This window comes from Rhinolophus sinicus, chromosome 2, assembly GCF_057876585.1.
Source record: "Rhinolophus sinicus isolate RSI-liver-muscle chromosome 2, RSI-T2T, whole genome shotgun sequence".
Classification (NCBI taxonomy): domain Eukaryota; kingdom Metazoa; phylum Chordata; class Mammalia; order Chiroptera; family Rhinolophidae; genus Rhinolophus; species Rhinolophus sinicus.
In genome coordinates, this window is record NC_142502.1 from 178,682,063 (window position 1) to 178,694,987 (window position 12,925).

A 12,925-nucleotide genomic window follows, 5' to 3' on the forward strand; every position below is an offset into this window, starting at 1 on the left:
CTGGCATTAAGACCTTGCCTGATCAAGCCCCTATGGCAGAGGGGGTCAATTAAAACTTTTACTCCCCACCCATAGTGTAGAGATGTTTGTTGGAAGTGGCTGCCCAGGCTGGGACTACATTTCCCATTCCCCCATGTCCCAAACTCTACTCTGCATCTATTTTTGCAAATGAAATGTAATCAAAAGTGATGTTTGTCACTTCAGGACCCAAGTTGTTAAGAAGAGGGTGTACCTTTCCTACCATCTCTTTCCTTTTCTGTCAATTGGAAGCAGAGTGTTCTATGTCCAGGGGTTTGAGGAACCACAAGATGCCAGCTCCTCCCACAAGCCTCCCCCTCCCCCCATGTATCATGTGGTGTAGGAGGACAGAGGCCATGGTCTTGGAAGCGAGACTGCCAAGGTTTGAACACAGGCTCTGCCATTTCCCACCAGCTGTGTGACTTTGGCTACGCCCCTTAGCCTCTGTTCCTCAGTTTCCTCGTTGTGAAATGGGCAATAATAACCTACCTATTAGAGCTGTTTGAGGATAAAATGGGGTCATATTTGTAAAGTTCTTAGAACAGAAACGGTCATAATAAGCATGATTGAGGGTTCACATCTCATAGCTCTTTGTTCCTTCTCACTTTTCTTGCTCTACATCTGTTCCCCAGCTCCTTTAGACACTGAGGAGTCAGGGATGAGATCAGCCCAAGGCCTAGATAGTGGGTGGGTCTACTCTGTGTGTCACTGACCACTGGTAATTAGCGAGGGGCTGCCTGAATGCTGTGTGGAGGGTGATTCTGTGCCAGAAAGAGAACCATGACCAATGGCTGCATGTGTCATTAATTCAGGAGAGGAAATAGTGGCATATGTGTCTGTTCCCAAAAGAATTGGGATTTTACTAGAAATTGTAACTTAGAGGAATGAACAATTAATTACAGAATTTCAAGTATCTATAAGTAAATGTTCAGAATTCAGATGAATCATAGAACCTTAGAGTTCTAAAGATTATTTACTACATATTCTCATTTAACTTGGGAAGAAACCAGTGCCTATAGACACGTGACTTGTCCAGGATGCCTTGATTGATTGCAATAGAACAAAGACAAGAATCAGGCCCCTGACTAGTGTCTAGTGTTGTCCTTAAATATCACAAATGTTAACCTCAGATGAATCTGGTAAAGCTTTTCACACCTTGCTCTCCTATCTAACAACCCTCAATTGTTCCCCCACTACTTTAAAGATAAAGGTTAAGTATCTTATAAGTATTGAAATCATCCATAGTCTAGTGTCCTTTCCCTACTCAGAATCCCTCAGTGGCTGGTACTCTTTACACTGTTGGTGATGTTGTAAATTAGCATAATCTTTTTGAAAAGCAGTTGGCAATACACATCAAGAACCATAAACATGTACTATGGTCCAGTAAGTCTACTTTTAGATCCCTTCCTAAAAATATATCCCTTAATACAGAAAAACCTATATATATAAAGATGTTCATTGTAGCATTATTTATAGTAATAAAAAACTGGAAAGGCCCTAGGTGTTTACCATGAAAAGGATTTTTGAATAAATTATGATATATTTACTAGATGAACAATTGTAAGATCATTATAAGTTATGGAGATAAAAACTATGAAACAACATGAGACATATCTATACGAAATAATGTTAAATGCAAAAGCAGGATATAAAAATATATGTAGAGTATGATTACAATAATCTGAAAAATACGTGTAGGAAAAACACTAAAGAAATTTAAAAAACTGTCATATGGGATTTTTTTTCTGTTATCCAAAATTTATGCAATAGCCCTACATTATTTTTCATAATATATAAAATGTAATTTTTCTTAACGGTGGATGTTATCATTATGAAATGTTTAGAGGTTCCTCAGTGCCTACTAAAGGATAAAGGAAAACACCTCATCCCAACACTTAAGGCCCAGCATCTTGCCCCAGTTCTTACTTCCTATATCCATTTCCTGGAACTTTGGTTTTTCATGCTCCCTATGTTCTTGTCAGGCTAGTCCTACGTGAGAAGGAGGCTGTGGGGTCAGGGAAGGAAACATGGAGCCTGGAGATGGACAGACTTTAGTGACCCACCTTTGTCAATTTTTAGCTGGGTGGCTTTGGACACACTGAGTATCTCAGAGCCTCCTCCTCTATAAAGAGTTTCCTCCTCTATAAAGTGAGAAATAATATTTATCTCTCAGGCTGCCAGAGGGATTAAATGGGACAAATATGTAACATACTGGACACAGTAGAGGTATGTTTAATAAAGTTCATTCCCTGCCATGGTTCAGTCCCATTTTCAGCATTGCCCTCACCTGGAATTCTTTTATTCTTTTCTATGTTAATTCATAAGATAAGATTTCTGGCATGTGCTTTAAAGCAAGGATGTTCGGTGTGCGGTCTGCAGACCTGTCGTCAACCAAATAGGTGTAGAAATTGAGTAAACATCAATGTGATCTTGTCACAGATGCGGAACAAGCAGCTTGAGGCCCAGCACAGGGTTTGAGTGGTGCCTTCAAACGCGCTGGGAAGAAATGGGGCGTGTGGAGAAATGGTGAGGGAGCCAGGCAAACAGTTGGGCAAAATTACTGAAAATCAATGACAGGTCCATGGGGGTTTACTACATTAATTATTTTACTTGTGTGGATATTTGAATATTTCCATAATAACCAGTGTTGGAAATTCCTATGCAGGTTTCCTTCAAGACGCCTGTCTTTTGGGGCATATTTTTTGTGTGCATTTTACTTATTCCGATCTCACTTTTAATGACAAGCTTGAATGATGAATTATCATTTTATGTATATGTTTGTGTATGTGTACACACACCCACAAACATATATATATATATATATATACATATATATGTGTAAAAGATAATATATATTATCTTATATCTTATTATATATATTATTTTATATATATATATATATATAGAAATGTACGTATGTATGCACATGTATAACCTCCAAGGAGAGTATAGACTCCTTGAGAGCATATGCATTTCTTCTTGCCCCATACAACACTTTTTTAAGATGTGGGGATGCCCCATCATGATTTTATCAATGATTTAGACCAGGGGTGTCCAAACTGCGGCCCGCAGGACAACTGTGGCACGCTATCTATTTTTAATTGGCCTGCAGCAAATTCCAAAAATATATTTAGTTTACTTAACTAAACCAGGTGAGGCAATACGTACTTCACCTCGAGTGAGTGGCCCGGCGATTTGTGTATTTTACCGCATATGGCTCTTGGTGAAAAACGTTGAAAAAAGTGTGGACACCCCTGCTTTAGATCATCTTTTTCAACTTGCCTGATGATAAGGTACTTGTTAAAAACAGATTCTTGTGCCTCTTCTGGGATATTCTGATTCACTTGGCCTATGGTGGGACCCGGCCTGTAGATCTGCCAGGAAACCTGCCTTCCTTAGCGTCTGGAGAGCAATTTGCTGTGATAATGTCCCCTATTAAAATACACATGCATGTAGGAGGAGGCAGTCAATTCAAACATTTACTGACGCTTACTCGTAACTTACATTTACTCTCAACCAACACTGTCAGCTCTTATTCCTTCAGTTGCTGGGCTAGGGCACAGAATGGGAACCTAGGGTAACCTGGGCTCTGAGAGACAAGGACAAAGAGCAAAAAGAGAACTTCGCTAATTTTTAATCAACACTGACTCTGTCTGTGATACCCATGTCGTCAGCCTCTATAAAGCCCTTCCAAAATCTCCTTTCAATTATTTAAACAAATTTCAAGATAATTCAGCAATGTGCAACAACTATCCACAAAAAGATCATGAGCCTAAGAAACATACACTCTACAAAGGCCTTAATTATAGCTTAGAAATAATAACAGATATAATGGGTTCCATGCATTGGGTGCCGATGTGTAAGTCCGTATGCCAAGGGCTCTGCGTGCCTCGGTTCTCAGACAGATGGAGAAGCCGAGGCCACACAGCTTAGTAAGTGGGAAAGCAGCTATTTGAACCCAAATCAGTTCTGTGTAAAGGCCATCTTTTTATTATGCCACACTGCTTTTTTATACACCTAATAACAAGGGTCAGGAACAGGGTGGATTCTTAGTAAATACTGGTTAAATGACTGAGTGAATATTCCACAGTGTTCGGTTCCTGTGCTCAACCCCATTTTGGAGGACAGAAGGTTCAAAGCAGGACATAGAAAATGTAGAAGGAAACTCTAGGAAAAGAAAAATGTTTAAAAAGAGAGAGTAAATAAAAGGTAGAAAAGTAAAACAAAATCAAGATTTAGAGGCAGAGTAAAATGATTGGGGTAATTAAACACGCAGAGGAAAGCGCTGACGGCAGCCCTCTAAATGGCCCTTTTGGTTTATGGAGCGAGGAGGAGCATAGCGAGCAGGGGACGCATGGCTGGAGGAAGAGGTGGAGGCTCGGTAATCACTGAAGTGGCCTGGGACTTAGCCGCAGTTGGGCAGAGCTTTGTGGAACGGTTGACCATGGGGTTTTGGATGGGAACCAATGCTGAGAAAAGTACAGGAAAGGAAAGAACTCACCGACAGCTTGGTTTGCAATGCTGGTTCTCGTGCCTGCCCCGTGTGCATATATCATCCAGTGTTCTACCAGTCCCCTCTTCCCAGCATCAGTCTTGACTATCGCAACAACTGGAAATACCATTATCTGAATGTAATTGCATTTCTGCAAGCAGACCTCAGTCTCAGTGGATAATCTGACCTCATAGGCCATGATGGATCATCTCAGACCATATGCCCTGAAAGACACACATACCACACGAAAGCCAAACATTATGTCACATGCACTCTGGTCTCTCCATGGAAGCTCCTGCTGTCAAGAGGTTGAGCTCCAAATGAAAGCATGGAAGGCTGCAGAAAACCAGTCCATTCAGCCTGCATACTGGGAGCAGTGGACTCACTGCACTAGTCAGCAGTGGCTAGGAATGAATTGGCAAAGGGAAGCTTAGTTCTCACCTCCTGGATCCCACACATACTGGGGGGGTCGAATCTTTTACTCAGCCTTCCTGTTTATTTTTGCTGTCTCCCCCTCCTGTTTCTTTTGAAATCAAGCAAAATTAGATCCTATAGTTTTAACTAGTTTGAGTAAGTACCATGTTTCCCTGAAAATAAGACCTAGCCGGACAATCAGTTCTAATGCGCCTTTTGGAAGAAAAATTAATATAAGACCCTGTCTTATTTTGCTATAATATAAGACCAGGTTTTTATAATATAATATAATATAATATAATATAATATAATATAATATAATATAATATAAATAATATAATACAGTATAATACTGGGTCTTATATTAATTTTTGTTCCAAAAGATGCATTAGAGCTGATTGTCCAGCTAGGTCTTATTTTGGGGGAAACAGGATAGTTACATGAGGAGCATTATTTTTATTAAGTCTGTCATACATAAAAACCAAACAGAGTAGAGGAGAAAGGTTTCCACCTGGCGATGAGCACAATCCTTTTGATTACGAACGGCTTCAAGCTTACTGAGCTCATCCCAACCCCATTCTTGATGTCCTGGTGCCTGGATTATGCATTTGCATCTCTTCTTTTATTGGAAAATGTGAAATAATGTCACATAAGGAGATTCCCAATTGACTTCCAACTATGTGGAGTGACCGATTTTCTTTCTCCAAAAATGGGTGGCAAACTAAAAACAGTCAAGTACTGAAGGACAGGGGAAAATATTTTTGGTTCATGTGTTAAGCCTGTTGTATTAAAACCATCCTCAAAGCCTCTTCCAGGAATCTCAGAGCCTTCAGTCCTGACGGTCTCCACCTCCCCTTGGTTTCCATAATCCTCTCTTCTTAGGGTCCTTGTCGCAGCTGGGCCTAAACCTGCTGAATGCGATGCCGTGGCACGTTTGCTTATGCTTTTTCCTTCAAGGATAGCAGAGAGCCTGAACCCCACGGGCATTGCATAGGTGTTTTGTGAAGTCCAACCTTTGTTCTAGAGAGCACTAGAGTGCCCCAGGAACCCCTTTTAAGTAATTAAGATGGCAATACATGGCCCAGCTCCCTACTTCCTAAAACAGAGAATGATTTCAATGGTAATCCAACTTGAGTTTGAAGCCAGATGTGGCTACACCTTTGTGTGTGTGTGTGTGTGTGTGTGTGTGTGTGTGTGTGTGTGACCAACTCACAGTTCCAGAGGAACCTGAAACTTCCTAATGCAGAAATGCAGCCATAAGGAGATGTCGGTCGCCGATATGTATTTCAACATTTGGAGGAGGTTCCAGGTAAACGGAGATAAGGTAATAGTTTCCAGATATGTGGAGATTGTTGCTGGCTCAATGATTGTCCCCATCAAGCTGGGAGATAATGAAAAGTGTCCAAATCACTTCCTCCTGTTGGATGATTTTTTTGAATTATACGAAGTTATATTCTGTTTGTAAAGGAAGAGGCTCATTGTTCTGTATTGACTGTTCATGCTTCCTCCTCAGGACAATTTTGCTATGCTAATTTATCCTTATGAAATAATTTTTAATATCATGAAGACCTATGTGGAATTTGGAATATTTTCTATAATTATTTCACAATAGCATATGGATTAGCAAATAGTGTGGGGTAGAGGATACTAACAGAGATATTTACGGGAAAAAAAAAAGTACACATGAAATATGGTTTGGCCAGGTTTAATACACACAGAATACACTTTAATACTTTCATATGGTCTGAATAATATCCCCATATTGATTTTTTCCTCGTTTCTACCAACTCCACAGCAAATGTACGACAATGGCTCATTGATTTATTGTGAGTGTAGCAATGGGTTTATAACGGCATGAATCATGCCGATTGCTCAATTCACCACATGCCTTAATAAAAGTTTCACTTTAATAAAAGTGAGCTGAGGCAAATATGCCCAGAGGCTGGCCTGACATTCCTTATACATTACCCTGCCTCAGGAAATTATTGCCATATATTTTACAGCAGCTACAGTAGGCTAGGGGATCAGGATTAAAATGTACTAACTACTGGGATATTTAACAGAACCCCTGTGTTCCCAGTTTACCCTCACAGGTACAAAATGAACAGAACAATTAGGAGTGGGTACCGTGTAGGGGCTAGAGCTGGGCTGGGATGCAGGCACTGGAGGACCATGTGCCCGCACCCCGAGTGTGCCCTAAGCACTCTGGGCAGTGGAGGTGGGGGACCTCTCCTCTTTTCCTTCTACACATGCTATAAGCATCAAAGGAGAAAGAGGTGGCCCAGTGCTTTATAAACTACAAATGCAATGCAAGTGTCAGGTGAGGGAGTCATCCTGAGGGACAGAGCCTGCAAGGAACACACACCAACCCCTCAGCACTTTGAACTCTGCGTTTGGCAAGATCGATCCTCATGGTTGTGAATAACACTAGGTTTGCATAAATAACAGATCTTACTTTATTGATAGGTGTTTAGGGCTAAAAAAAGAAAAAAAAAACAGTCATTCTAATAGTGCTATATTATTCTTTTGTAAACTAAAGATTGCATTTTATCCTCCCTAGTAAGAGGGAGGAACGGCCTCATGACACCTACCTGCTGTTAGAAAAAAAATTGAGCTGGAGTTTGAGAACGTAGGCCAAAAGGAATTGTAGGTACTACTCAAGTGACTTATCACCTGCTCATTATTGCTCTGGGAGAAATTGTGATTAGACGATTGGTATACGATTAAACACTGATCGGTGCAACGCATGTTAGTCCAAGGAAGCCTCTTTGGACCTCTAATCAATACCAATGCCTTAGGCCTTCCTTACAGAACGTGAGCTAGAGGAGGGTAGGTGGTATGAGCCTGCGGAAAGAGTCAGACAGCTCTGGGCTTGAGTCTTGCCTCTGCCGTTAACTGCTGGCTGTAGATCTTGCACCAGATACAAAATCTCTCTGGGCCTCCATTTCCTCACCTGGACTATGGGGTGTTCAGTTTGTTGGAGTGACAAATGCGAAGTGCCTGGGCTCATAGTAAATACTTAAAAATGCAGTTCCCTGCCTCTGTCCTCAGCTGCGGCTTAGTGATTAGTCTTCATCTCCTCAACGCTATCACACGTAGCTCCTTTCCATCTCCACACTGGCTGCTGTTTCGCCTGCACCGCAGCCTGGTAGGGAAGACACTGTTCTCCCAGCCTCCCGCTCTGGTTCACGGGGCTGTCCTCTCTGCTCCCACAGAAACTTCACATCCAGCGCTCACCAAACTAGCCTGTATTCATGTCAGTCCTTGACTTTCTCCCCAGTTAAAAGCTTCAGGAAAGAAACTGTATTTGTTTTTCCCAGCTTTGTTCCCCTAATGTTTAACATTCTGTCTAGCTCATAAAAAGGTAGTCGATATTAAATAAATGATGGAGGAGTATATTAATCAATGATGTCCAGCCACGCCACATCTCAAAGGGTATGTAGTTTTACAAAAGTGAACTTGATCGTAAGTTTTGAAAATGAATGACAACTCAGGAGCTGCTGGATGCACCCAAACCTAATTTATAATTCAAAGTCGCTGCGTCTGAGGTAGAATAATTGCAATAATTTGTGACTGATATTTATCAACTACTTACCATGTGCCGAGCACTGTGCTCCTCATTCCACGTCACTCATGTTTTAGTCCTTACAGCAACTCTATGACACAGGCACTGTTATTAGTCCCACATTACAGCTTCATACACCAAAGCTTAGAGAAATCAAATAATCTTCCCAAAGTTGCATAGCTAACAGTCGCTGAGCTAGGATTTGAACCTGTGTCTTTCTGATTCCAGAACCTGTGCTCTAACTCTTGTGTTGTGCCGAGCAAAGAGCAGTGAGCCCTGATGTACGTCAAAACACTGCTGTCCCCGAAGGGGTTAATGTTTGCATATGGGGCTTAGAATCACAGTGAACTAAACACTAGTTCTCCATATGAGTTTCACTTCCCCGGGCCCATGTGCTGAGGCTTTACCACTTCTTTCTTACTCTCACCCACAAAGGCACTCCAACAGGGGCAGCTGAAATAAAACCCACCATCATCAACCAGGAACTAAGCTGTCAAAAGAAATGAAAAATCCGGGGGCAACTGCAGTCTTACCATTCATTAATGGGTTTATCGGGAGCTCTCTTGACATTGAGCTCTAACTATGGCATTTAAGAAAATCCCAAATTTGAAAATAAATAAGTTGGCTGACATACAGACATTTTACATATGAATTTAATAAAATAGATTTTTCTATTTGAAATCTTTGGTAATCTCTGAAATATATCAACTGCAACCCAGGAACATTGTATCCCAAGTTGTGATTCATGAAATGAAACGGAAATGTATTATGTAATTCAATTTGGAGAGTCCAGCACAGAGCTCATTAGGGCTGTTGCTGGTGACGTGGATTGTAGTTCGAGGCCCTGTGGTTTGGGCAAACTTCTCCCAGTCCTTACCTCCCCTTCCTCTGAGAACATTATAACCAAATATCGTCACCCTTTAAAAATAGCATTCTTGAATGTTTTGCCCACAGATGAGGATAAGCCAGGGGAAATCTTAGGAAAAACTGTGGATTGTTTCTCCTTTTCTCCCCCTTTACCATGAACACATCTCGTGATGAGTCAGGCTCAGAACTGACTCATGGCCTCTCTATGTAGTCCTTGGGTCCAGACCAGGCCTAGCCCATACATTGGGCAGGGAGACACCAGGATGGCATCTGAGGTGAGGAGCCCAGAGAAATGAAGGGACTTCCCCCAATGTTGTATGGCTCTTGAACATCAGAGCTAGAACTAACGCTGAAATCTCTGGATTTTTTTAAATTTAAATTTAAATTTTTTTGTTGATCACATAGCCTAAATTTGCAATCAAAGCATAGTTTTCCCCACGTATGGTTATTTCCATGAAAACAAGGGGGGAAACGAATAAGAAAGCACTGTACTATAAAGCAATTTTCTTTTAATCTTATCTGATTTTTATTACACTTTTTAAAATACTGAGATTAAATAACATTCACCATTTTAACCATTTAAAAGTATATAATTTGGTGGACTTTGGTACATTCCCAATGTTGTGCACTATCACTGCTGTCCGATTCCAGAATGTTTTTATCACCTTGAAAAACCCTGTACCCATTAGCACTCACTCCTCATTCACCTCTCCCTGAGCCCTTGGCGACCATCAGTCAGCTTTCTATCTCTGTGAATTTGCCGATTCTAAACATGTCATATAAAAAATGCACTATGTGGTCTTTAGTGACTGGCTTCTTTCACTTAGCGTGATGTATTCAAGGCTCATCCATGCTGTAGCATGTATTTGTACTTAATTCCTTTTTTAGGGCTGAATAATATTCCATAGTATGGATATACCTCATATTGTTCATTCATCAGCTAATGGACATTTGGTTTGTTTCCAGTTTTTGGCTATTTATTAATGAATAGTACTGCTATGAACATTCATGTACAAGTTTATGTTTGAATTTTTGTTCGTTTGTTTTCAATTCTCCCAGGTTTACTTAGGAATAGAATTTCTGAGTCATATGTTAATTCTGTTTACCTTATTCAGGAACTCCCGAACTGTTTTTCAGAGTGGCTACACCATTTTACCTTCTCACTAGCAATGTATGAGGGTTCTGATTTTTCCACATTCTCACACATTTGTTGCTTTCTGGTTTTGTTGTTGTTGTTATTGGAACCACACTAGTGGGTGTGAAGTGGTATCTTATTGTGGTTTTAATTTGCATTTCCCTAATAACTAACTAATGATGTTGAGAATCCTTTTATTTGCTCATTGGCCATTTTTATGTTTTCTTTAGAGAAATACCTATTCAAGTCATTTGCCCATTTTAAAAATTGGGTTGTTTGGGGTTTTGTTGTTGTGTCATTAATGTTCTTTATATATTCTGGATATTAGGACCTTACCAGATATATGACTTGCATTCTGTGGAATGTCTTTTCACCTTCTCTGTGCAGGGAATCCTTTGTGGAGTTTTTGTTGTTCGATTCGTTGTAAATTCCAGGGGAGCTTTACAGAGGCTCACCTCACGCCACCATTTTTCCTCTGATCTCACCTTCTCAATATTGTCCTTTGCACAAAATTTTAAAATTGTGATCAAGTTCAACGTATTTTTTTCTTTTGTTCCTTATGATTTGGGTGTCATATTTATGAAACTATTGTCTAATCCCAGAACATGAAGATTTAGAACTATACTTCCTCCTAAAAGATTATAGCTTTAGCTCTTACATTTGGGCTTTGCATCCTCTTTGAATACATTTTTATATATGGTATGAGATGGTGGTCCAAATTCATTCTTTTATGTGTGAATGTCCAGTTGTCCCAGAACTTTTTGTTAAAAAGGCTATACTTTCTCCATTGAGTGATTTTAGTCACCCTTGTCGAAAATCAATTGACTATTTTCAAAAATCAATTGACTATAAGTCTCTGAGTTTATTTCTGGACTCTCAATTCTATCCTATTGATCTATGTCTATCTATATTTTTTAGTTACTATAGTTCACTAGTAAGTTTTGAAATTAGGGAATGAGTCTGCCAACTTTCTTCTTCTTTTTCAAGATTGTTTTGGCTATTCAGAGTCTCTTGCAATTTCATACGAATCTGAGGATCAGCTTGTCTATTACCGCATAAAACACATTTGGAAAGACTCTCTTGTACAACATGTCTACTAGTAATGGACACTCTCAATTTTTGTTTATTTGGGGATGTCTTAATTTCTACTCCTCTATTTAAACAGATTTATTGAGATACAGTTCACATATTATACAATTTACCCACTTAATTGTATAATTTGATCATTTTTCATATTTTCACATTTATGTACAACCATACCACTGTCAATTTCAGGACATTTTCATCACCTTAAAAAACATCCCGTACTATTTAGCTTTCACTCTTTCTGGTTTCTTTTAAATAATTAATCAAAACATTTATTTTGGCTTATAATTATTTTCTTCTCCTGTGGGAAACTTCAGCTATGATTTCATTTCTGAAAGATATTACACTTTATCTTAGGAGAAAAAAAAAAATCTAACCAATACGCAACAGGCTGGTTCTGCAACTTTTAAGCTTTAAAACTGTGGCAGATTGTACTGTCCAAAAATGACCAATATCGTCCAAGATGTCTTGAGAAGGGGTTGGATATCATGTAATTGGTATTTGGGTAGCTTGGTCTGGTAGTGTATGCCGGTGGGCAGACCGACCCAAACTGGAAGCAAGAAGAATGTTTGCACAGTGACTTCCTGGAATATAGTATATATTCAGTAAATATCTGTTGAAACAAGAAAAGACTGAATTAATTAATTCATTGTGGATGTTCACTTGAGAACCTATCAAGAATGGTGGCTTTAGAAAAATGCAGGAATGAGTGATGACTAGAGATCTAAAACGGAAAAAAGTAGTTGAACTTGATGAAGGAGCAGCGATGAAGGGCACGCTTGGTATTCATCCGGGAAACAGAAAAATGGAGGAAAGTACGATGGAGAAACATGGTGGACTTGAAAACTGCAAGTCTGTGGCTTTGGGGTCAGCTTTTGTTTCCACGATCATTACATGCTATGCACGTTAAATTAAAGAAGGTTTAAAGTTGAAAAATGAGAGAAATAAAAGGAAGGTTGTTATTCTGCCCCAAAGAAAAGATACAATACTTAGGTGAGCTCCTTTAACCTTAATTCCTTGCAAAGACAGCGTGATCCCAGCAGGGATTAAAATATAGAATAGACATTATGACAGAAGAGTAAGAATAGTGCTCATTGCTCATGTTCTATGCAGAAAACATATTGGTTAATTAATTGATTCAATTATTCCTTCATTCAATAAATATGTCTTGAATATCTGCTATGTGCCAGGAAGTCACTGTGTAAGACACTACAGATACAGTAATATATCATAGTTACTTTCCTCAAGGAGAGACAGATAAGTAAACACACTCGCTGTCATAATGTAGTATGATAAGTACTTCCCTGGGGCTCAGTGTAGGTGTCATTGGAGCACAGGGGAGAGCTCA